This window comes from Molossus molossus, unplaced genomic scaffold, assembly GCF_014108415.1.
Source record: "Molossus molossus isolate mMolMol1 unplaced genomic scaffold, mMolMol1.p scaffold_m16_p_5, whole genome shotgun sequence".
Taxonomy (NCBI): Eukaryota; Metazoa; Chordata; class Mammalia; order Chiroptera; family Molossidae; genus Molossus; species Molossus molossus.
Genome location: NW_023425388.1, coordinates 79592954 through 79602538, shown reverse-complemented (window position 1 = coordinate 79602538; position 9585 = coordinate 79592954). Strand labels below are relative to the sequence as shown.

The following is a 9585-nucleotide window of genomic DNA, read 5'->3' as shown; positions in this document are numbered from 1 at the left end:
CAGCCTGGGTTTGTGGCTTTTAGTTCCTGACCTGGGATATGGCAGGACAAGAGACTGGAGTGTTCTGCATAGAAAAAGCCAAGAATTGGTAATGGCCAGGAGAATTGTCCCCTGGCCCGGAGCTCTTAGTCCCAAAGCGTGGAGTCATTCAAGAGAAATTGTAACTCAGAACCTATGTTGCATTCTAGTGTAAGGACTGACCTAATTTTAAATCTTGCTTGATACTAGTGAGCTTTGTAAGCTCCTGGCAGAAGTAGCTTTGAAGTGATTTCATAGGGGCTTTTTGAAAGCCATGCAACAGCATCTGATAGAACATAACTTTCTCTGAAGATGAACACACAAGTAATAATTAGAAAACATATAAAGAAGTATAATCCTATGAATCCACAGACGAGACAGAGAGAAATCTGAAAAGGACTTTAAAATAAATGCATTTAAATTCTTTCAAGGGATTGAGGAAGGACTAGAACTCACAAAATAAGAATGGGAATACTTGAAAAAGAGTTACCTATAAAACAAGAATTAAACCAGACTATTGAAATTAATATTATTGTTATTATTACTTAATAGGTTAAGGCACAGGTTAGAATAGCTGAAGAAAATTACTGACCTGGAATATAACATTGAGGATGATTCAGACCAAACTGCAAAGACGTAAGGAGAAGGGAAATACAAAAGCGAAGGGAGGAGGGGATAGAGCGAGAAGCTCCAGCCCGTGTCTAATATGAGTTCTGGAAGAAGAGCACCAGGGAACAGCGATATTTGAAAGTGCATGCTGAATGGAAAAGGCACACCAAGATACATCATAAGGAACTTAAACAATATCCCAGTTAAAGAGAAGGTCATAACAATCCAGGGAGCCTCACCTGTTTCCCTTGGAACAAGTTGCTCAAGAAGAAGCAAAACTCAAAGACTACTAACTACTACTGCTAACTCCTCCTCCATCGGTGGATGGAACAGCCCTGAGGAAAATTCATTCAATTTGTTAAGCACCATCCTCATTTCATTTTATGGAGTCGAAAGGGCTTTCCTTTCTGAACTTCTCTTACTACTTGATCTCATTCTTCCCAGCTCGTAATCCCAGCAGAGCACTAGGGAAGATTTCACAGTAACACCTTCCTGTGTGAGACACTCAGGAGTTACGGAGGAAGTGCACACGGATGCTGTGAGACTGCACACGTTCTCCACTCTGGATTGATAGAGTGTGCACACACACGTAGAGGTGTGTGTAGCTGCCCACACTCATCATGTAAAGAGAAGTTGTGACCCAGAGACGTTTGAGGCCCTATTACTCCTTTGGTGACTGCCCTTCCAGAGACAAACAAGAGAAAAGAGGAAGCTGGAAGACAGGTAGAAGACACAATAGTGGTGTACAGAAAAGGTAAGTGGGACGACTTTGGAAATATAAACGCAACAGAGAAGCCTTTTTGCAGAAAAACCTCTGCATACACTTGCACCCAACCTGACAGGTCATTTAATTATGAGAGGAAAATGAAAGCATGGGATTCACTGATGCAGGGAGGAAAGACAAAAGCACCACAGCGTTCAGGATTGTTGGTGAGAAGCTCTAAAAAGGCAGACAGGCACCAGCCTGAACAAGGAGAGGAGATCTCTCTGAGCCGTGGAGCATGATGAAAGTCTCTGCACTTAGGGTAAAAGAGTTGCTTCCTCTTTGGTGGCATGACACGTAGGCATCTTCTTCAGAATGCCATAGCAAAGGATAAACATCCTTTGTGCATTTGTGTAGTAATCAAAGCATGGATCCAAAGAGCCATCTCTGCCCTGGCTGGTTTTGCTCAGTGGTTAGAGCTTTGGCCCTCAGGCCTAAGGGTCAAGGGTTCGATTCTGGTCAAGGATCCTGGCCCCTACCAGGTCATGAGGGAAACTACCAATTGATGTGTGTCTCTTTCTCCTTCCCACTCTCTATGAAAATATCAATCTTCATGGGAGGTTTAACAAAAACAAAAATATAAAGAGGCATCTCCCCCACTACCTTTCCCATAAGCAAACTCACAGGAATACTATACTGTGCCCTGCCATCTTGGGATTCTTTGAGCAAGATAATAGAAGCAAAGAACCAGGTAACAATTCTATGGAAACTCTTTAATCTATTTTCTAGTTTCGGTAGGAATGTTTGAAAGACATTGCCAAATGCTTAGCATGACTTAACAAAAATCTCCTCTTTGGGTTTTTATGTTTGTCTGTCTATGCCTGTCACTCTATCCTACTTATTGATTTTTAATTCCTCTCAACATTTCTGTGCTTTGGCATTTAGAATGTTTTAATGTAAGAAAATGTAATGAGATTACTGTTTACAAAACATGTATGTTATTAAACATTGCACTGAACCATTGTAATCACCAATATTCAAATTTTTTTGGGTCTACAAAAACAAAAAGACAGTGTCTTAAGGTTCAGGTATGAAATATATAGACTGAGATGTTATATTAGTCTTCACTTCCTACATTTAAAGAAGCTGGTAAAACCCTTGCCAACCAGTGCTGAGAAAACAGTGAGGATATAGCTTCGAATCTTCCCCTGGGCTGGTTCTCCAGCTTGCCTTTCAATGTCTGCTTTCTTTGGGAACTGTACTAAATAAAGAGGTAAACTGAGGCAAGCTAAAAATGAGTTTATTCTGGGCATGCAAACTATAGCCAGCTACAGTTTGGGGTTGAGGGTTTGGAGTAGGCTGTATTCATGGGCAAGGAACATCAAGAAGAGAGTTCAGTTAGAGTCTGTTTAAATAAAAAAAAAAAACTGAAGACCAGCTTTTAAAATTCCCTGCGCAGACAAAATCAGTCCAGACATACAAACAAAGCTCAATGCAGCTTCTTTTGTGAGGATAAGCCCATCTGGGTTGTTTCGTGTGCATACTTCTGGGAACCATAAACTAAGCTTCTCAAGGGTGATACGAGGCGACCCCTGACCAGTCCCTGTTATTTAAGAAAATTCCAATATTATCAGTCATTCATGGCATATTTCAGGCATTTATAGGAAATCAATCTCTTAGGCCTTAAGTTTTTTTTCCCTGAGGACACGTGTGTGAGATTTTCCATTTTATATCCTCCGGTTCCTTTTTAGATTGAAATTCTTTCACACTGAGTTCCTTGTTTTTCACTAATACATTTGCATAAAGTTTGTTGGCAAGTTGGCAGCATTTCCTCCTCATCTCCACCCTGACTTTTGCAGGTATCTATTGTTAGTCTTGTGCGTACCTGTCCATGCATTGTGCTCACATAATCATGTTTAAATACATGTGCTCCTACTTACTCAGGGCTTGCCCTTTGTATTTCTTTTACAAAAATAAGGCTGCACACTATATACACTTCTCAGCATCTTTCTTATCTCATTTAAAAGCACATTGTGGAGGCAGTACATTGAGCTCCATAGAGACAGCGCCAGGGCAGTGCGAGCCGGTCATGCACTGGGTGACTGTGTGCTTGCTGAGGAAAAGTAATTAAACATGGGCAAAGGAGATCCTAAGAAGCCCAGAGGCAACGTGTTATCACATGCTTTCTCTGTGCAAACTTGCCAGGAGGAGCGCAAGAAGCACCCAGATGCTTCAGTCAACTTCTCAGAGTTTTCTAAGAAGTGCTCAGAGAGGTGGAAGACCATGTCTGCTAAAGAGAAAGGAAAATTTGAAGACATGGCAAAGGTGGACAAAGCCCGTTATGAAAGAGAAATGAAAACTTATATCCCCCTAAAGGGGAAACAAAAAAGAAATTCAAGGATCCCAATGCACCCAAGAGGCCTCCTTCGGCCTTTTTCTTGTTTTGTTCTGAGTATCGCCCAAAAATCAAAGGAGAGCATCCCGGCCTATCTATTGGTGATGTTGCAAAGAAACTGGGAGAGATGTGGAATAACACTGCTGCAGATGACAAGCAGCCTTATGAGAAGGCTGCTAAGCTGAAGGGGAAATACAAAAAGGATATTGCTGCATACTGAGCTAAAGGAAAGCCTGATGTGGCCAAAAAGGGGGTTGTCAAGGCTGAAAAAAGCAAGAAAAAGAGCCCTGGCCGGTTTGGCCCAGTGGTTGGAGCGTCGGCCTGCGGTATAGAGAGACCCGGGTTCGGTTCCCGCTAAGGGCACATACCTCGGTTGCAGTTTGTCCCCGGCCCTGGTTGGTCGTGCGGGTGGCAGCCACTCGGTGTGTCCCTTCATGTCGATGTTTCTCTCTCTCTCTCTCTTCCTCTCTCTCCCTCCTGCTCTATCTGAACAAAAAATGGAAAAATGTCCTCGGGTGAGGATTAAAAAAAAAAAAAAAGAAAAGAAAAAGAAGGAAGAGGAGGAAGATAAAGAGGATGAAGAGGAGGAGGAAGATGAAGAAGATGATAAAGATGAATAAGTTGGTTCTAGCACAGTTTTTTTCTTGTCTATAAAGCATCTAACCCCCATGTACAAAACTCACTCCTTTTAAAGAAAAACAAAGTGACATGTAAGGCTGTGTAAGATTTGTTTTTAAACTGCACAGTGTTTTTTTTTGTATAGTTAACACACTGCTGAATGTGTCTTTAGATAGCCCTGTCCTGGTGGTATTTTCAATAGCCAGTAACCTTGCCTGGTACAGTATGGGGGTTGTAAACTGGCATGGAAATATAAAGCAGGTTCTTGTTGGTGTACAGCACAAATTAGTTATAGATGGGGATGGTAGTTGTTTCATCTTAAGTTGTCTCCGATGCAGCTTACACAAAATAATTGTTGTTCTGTTAACTGAATACCACTCTGTAATTGTAAAAAAGTTGCAGCTGTTTTGTTGACATTCTGAATGCTTCTAAGTAAATACAATTTTTTATTAAAAAAAGAACATATTGTGGAAATATCTTCAAGGCAGTTGGAATAGCTTTAATACACACTGCTTAATAGCTGCATAGTATTCCACAATGTGTATGAAGCAAAGCTCATTCAGCGTGCCCAGTGGTGTCCTGGGGCCAGTGTGTGTTGGCTCATGAGAACCAATTTCTTCCTATCTCTGTATTCAGTGAATCGTGTTGATAGGTCTAAATTAGCTCTTGTGGGAATATGAAAAACATCAAATGCAACAAATTGTTTTTTCCCCCCAGAGAACACACCATGGTTCATGACACTGCTAGTGTGTGTGTGTGTGTGTGTGTGTGTGTGTGTGTAATTTGTATTTAATTAAACTGTACTGTGATGGACTCCTCTGTGTGTCTGTTCTTACATTCAGGTGATTTTTTTTTTATCCTCACCCAAGGATACTTTTTTCATTTACTTTCACATAGGGTGAGAGGAAGGGAGAGAGAGAAGAACATCAACGTGAGACAGACACATTGACTGGTTGCCTCCCGCAAGACCCCAACCAGGGCCAAGGACTAACCACAACCGAGATCCATGCCTTGACCGGAATTGAACCTGAGACTCTTTGGTCTGTGGGCTGATGCTCTAACCATTGAGTCAACCTGGCTAGGGCCAGTGATTTTATTTCTATGAGAAATATTTCAGGAAGTGAATTGTTGGAACAAAGAGCATATACATTTTGAATTTTAGCAGATGTTGCAGGATTACTTTACAAAATTGCTGCCACAATGTATCGGATTACCTCTTTTCATTCTGATTCTCCTCAGCATTTGGTGTTATCATTTTTAGTTAATTTATACTTTCCTAACACTTATGAAAATTGAACATGTTTTCATCTGTTCCTCAGCCACTGAGATTTGCTCTTCTGTGCCTTGTATGCTCATATTATTTTCATCTTTGTCTTTCATGTTCTAAGCTTTTAACTTTTTTATCCTCACCCGAGGACATTTTTTTCCATTTTTTGTTCAGATAGAGTGGGAGGGAGAGAGAGGAAGAGAGAGAGAGAGAGAGAAACATTGATGTGAAAGGAACACATCAAGTGGCTGCCACCCGCACGACCCACCAGGGCCGGGAACAAACCACAACGGAGGTACTTACCCTCAACGGAAACCAAACCCGGGTCTCTCTGGACCACAGGCTGACGCTCTAACTGCTGAGCCAAACTGGCTAGGGCTCATGTTCTAAGTTTTTTATAACCATTTTGAAAATTTTTTTTATGCATCACAGTTATTCAGTTTTTATCTGTCATCTGTCCTGTAATTTAAACTGGTATTTGTATATCAATATTAGTAAGTTTTTATGTAAAAATATTTTTATAACATCTATATTTCTTTTTTTAGTTTGGGAAGATCTTTTCAATCTCTTAAATTTAATCTCCTAAATTTTCTTTAAAGTTATTTTTATTAGGTCTAAATTTATTGAACATTTAAATAGTTTCCATTTTGTTTGATTTTATAAAAGTAGTGTGTTCTTAAATAAGTCACAATGCACATATATGATAATCACCTCCCAAACCATTAAAATGGCTTGATATTAAACAAAACAAAAACAAACAAAAAACCCAAACCCGCAATCATAGCTATTTTTAAAATTAATGCATTTAAACATGTGTTGAGAGCTTATCCTGATTAAGTCAGTGCTAGAAGACTCTCTGGTCGTTGTTGCATAAATAAAACACTCATGAAATTGCATGGCATAGAATTATCTCAAAAGGTTATATATCCTATCCTTCTATACCTTTGTGGGTCCCATCCCAAATTAACAATTTAGTTTCATTACTTATTATCATCATACACAAAAGCAAAATAAATAAGTCTGCATTGCTGCAAAAGATGCTGAAATAGCAAAGGACAAAACTAAAAAGTGCAGATTATTGTTTTATTTTAGGGGGATTAGAAAATTCAAACTACACAGTGATTTAGGGCAAGATGCTGATGATGTTAAAGATTATTTTGATGAAGAAGAGAAAGGAGAAGGAGAAGAAGGGGAGGAGGAGGAGAAAAAAAATAGTTTGCATCACTACTCGAACCTAGCCCATGGTGAGAGTCAGTATTAAATTTCCTGTAATATACAATATCTATTATAATATACATTATAGAAAATAATAATTCTTGAAATTTTCTTTTCATAATGTTGACCATCAGTTGCACATATGAAATATGGTCATATTTCTAGGGGAGGGAGCGTTGGTTATCAGAGAGAGAACTTCTGTTTCATTTGATGACAAGTTTTCATAATATGATGGGTTTAATTCTAATTATAAAGATAATACATTTCCACTTGTAAAGTTGCTAGTTATAAATTTAAATAATGATACAAGTTATTAACGCTTGTTAGTAGATTATGATGAACATAATTACAAATGCACGTAATAAATATTTTTTGGAATGCTTGTAAGAAATGTACTGCACCCTTTCAAATGATAATTTGATTTTTAGATATGACTAACAACACTAGCTGACACTTATTTTATGTCAGCATTCTAAGATTTTTTCATGTAGTAATTTTATAGTGAAAACAACTGGAGCAATTGGCCCTATTTTTCTCATCATTTTATGGTTTAAAATAGTGAAACAGTATGACCAATGGACACAGACAATAGTTTGGGGAAATCAGATAAGTGGTTAATTTCCAATATATAGAGAGTGCTCATACAACTCAACAAAAGGAAGACAAAGAACCCAATTAAAAAATGGGCAGAGGAACTAAATAGACACCTCTCCAAACAGGACATACAAAAGCTAAGAGACATATGAAGAAATACTCAACATCACTAATCATCAGTGAGATGCAAATTAAAACAACAATGAGGTATCGCCTCACACCTGACAGAATGGCCGCCTTCAAGAAATCATCAAACAACAAGTGTTGGCGAGGGTGTGGAGAAAAGGGGACTCTAGTACACTGCTGGTGGGAATGCAGACTGGTGCAGCCACTATGAAAAACAATATGGTGTTACCTCAAAAAATTAAAAATTGAACTTCCATTTGACCTAGTGATCCCACTTCTAGGAATGTACCCCAAGAAGCCTGAAACAACAATCAGAAAGAATATATGTACCCTCCCCCCCATGTGTGTAGCAGCACTATTACAATAGCTAAGATCTGGAAACAGCCTTAATGTCCATCAGTAGACGAATGGATAAAGAAGCTTTGGTACATATACACAATGGAGTATTATGCAGCTGTAAGAAAAAATGATCTCTTATCCTTTGAGACAACATGGAGGGACCTGGAAAGTACTATCCTAAGCAAAACAAGCCAAACAGAGAAAGACAAGTATCATATGATCTTACTTACTTGTGGAATATAATGAACATAACAGTCTGAGGAATGGGGTAGTCCCAGAGACATGGAAGTGGAGTACAGACTGACAATGCCTAGAAGAGGGGGTAGGGGGGAGAGATAAACCACAGAACTTATATGCAGGTATGCATGAACAATGGACATGGACAACAAAGTGGGTGACAGGGCGGGGCTGCAGGGGGAGGTGAGAATCAGTGGGAAAAAAGGAGAAACATCTGTAACAAAAATAAATAAATTAATTTATAAAAACAAACAAACAAACAAAACAAAAAAAACAGTTCAAGTCAAGCCCTGGCTGGTGTGGCTCAGCTGGTTGGACATCATCCTGTGTACTGAAAGCGAAAGGTTGCTGGTTCAATTCCCAGTCAGGGCACATGGGCCGGACCCCCAGTAGGAGAAAGCCAATCAATGTTTTGCTCCCCTATTGACCTTTCTCAATCTCTCTCTCTCCTTCTTCCTTTTTCTCTCTCTAAAAATTAATAAAAATTATTTTAAAAAATAGTTCAACTAAAAAACCTGAAAAATTTATAGTTGGTGCTTCCATTACTTAATGTAATTATATTTGCAATCCAGGATTTCATCATTTGCAATTACCATTCAATAAGTTAATTTTCAGAAGCATCTCTACAGAGAGTTGTTATTTAAAAGCCTAACTTTGAACAAAGTAAAATAGAATGTACAGAAATTTACTGCTCTAAACAGTACTAGCCTTGGGCAGTAATCACAACAAGCTTTTAACTTAAAAGGTTAATTTAGTCTTTAGGAGAAAAATAAAATGATCCTTATTCATGATTATTAATTTGATTAGAAGTTTTGGGAAATTGTTTTCATCATGAGCCAGAGAACAAATTGATTTTTATATATTGGCTTTATTTAATATATGAAAAAATAAAACCATGTGTGTTGTATTTTTTGCCCAAACCATAATCTTTTAGAGGGCTCAGATTTACAGAGGAACCCTGATGGGTAGCATGTGTTGGAATTTATAAAGCACTGCTTGAAAAATTATACTGCATCTAAAGATTCTTTCATATGAGGCAGGATCTGTGTATACTAATCTTTGATATTATTTTTAGAAATAGACACACAAACATGCTTTTATTAATCTATAGACTCCAAGTTTGCTAAATAATGTAAAAAAAGACTATTATACACAATCATAGAGGTAGAGAATACAAAAAGAGAGGAAGCAATTTTACAGGTTCAGTATTTTTTAACTTGATTTTGGGAGAGAGAAATGAGAGAGAGAGGGAGAGAGAGAGAGAGAGAGAGAGAAAGAGAAGGAGACAGAAAGAAACACTGATTTGTTGTTCTACTTATTTATGCATTCATTTATTGCTTCTTGTATGTGGTCTGACCAGAGATCGAACCCCCAACCTTGGCATATTGTGATGACACTCTGACACTCTAACCAACTGAGTTACCTGGCCAGGGCCAGGTTCAGTTTTGTTTTGTTTTTTATCTT

General features: G+C 38.5%; 1 pseudogene; it reads left to right on the top strand.

The window, feature by feature from the left end:
- Positions 1–3463: 3463 nt before the first annotated feature.
- Positions 3464–4345, top strand: LOC118617448 (annotated as a pseudogene).
- Positions 4346–9585: the final 5240 nt, after the last annotated feature.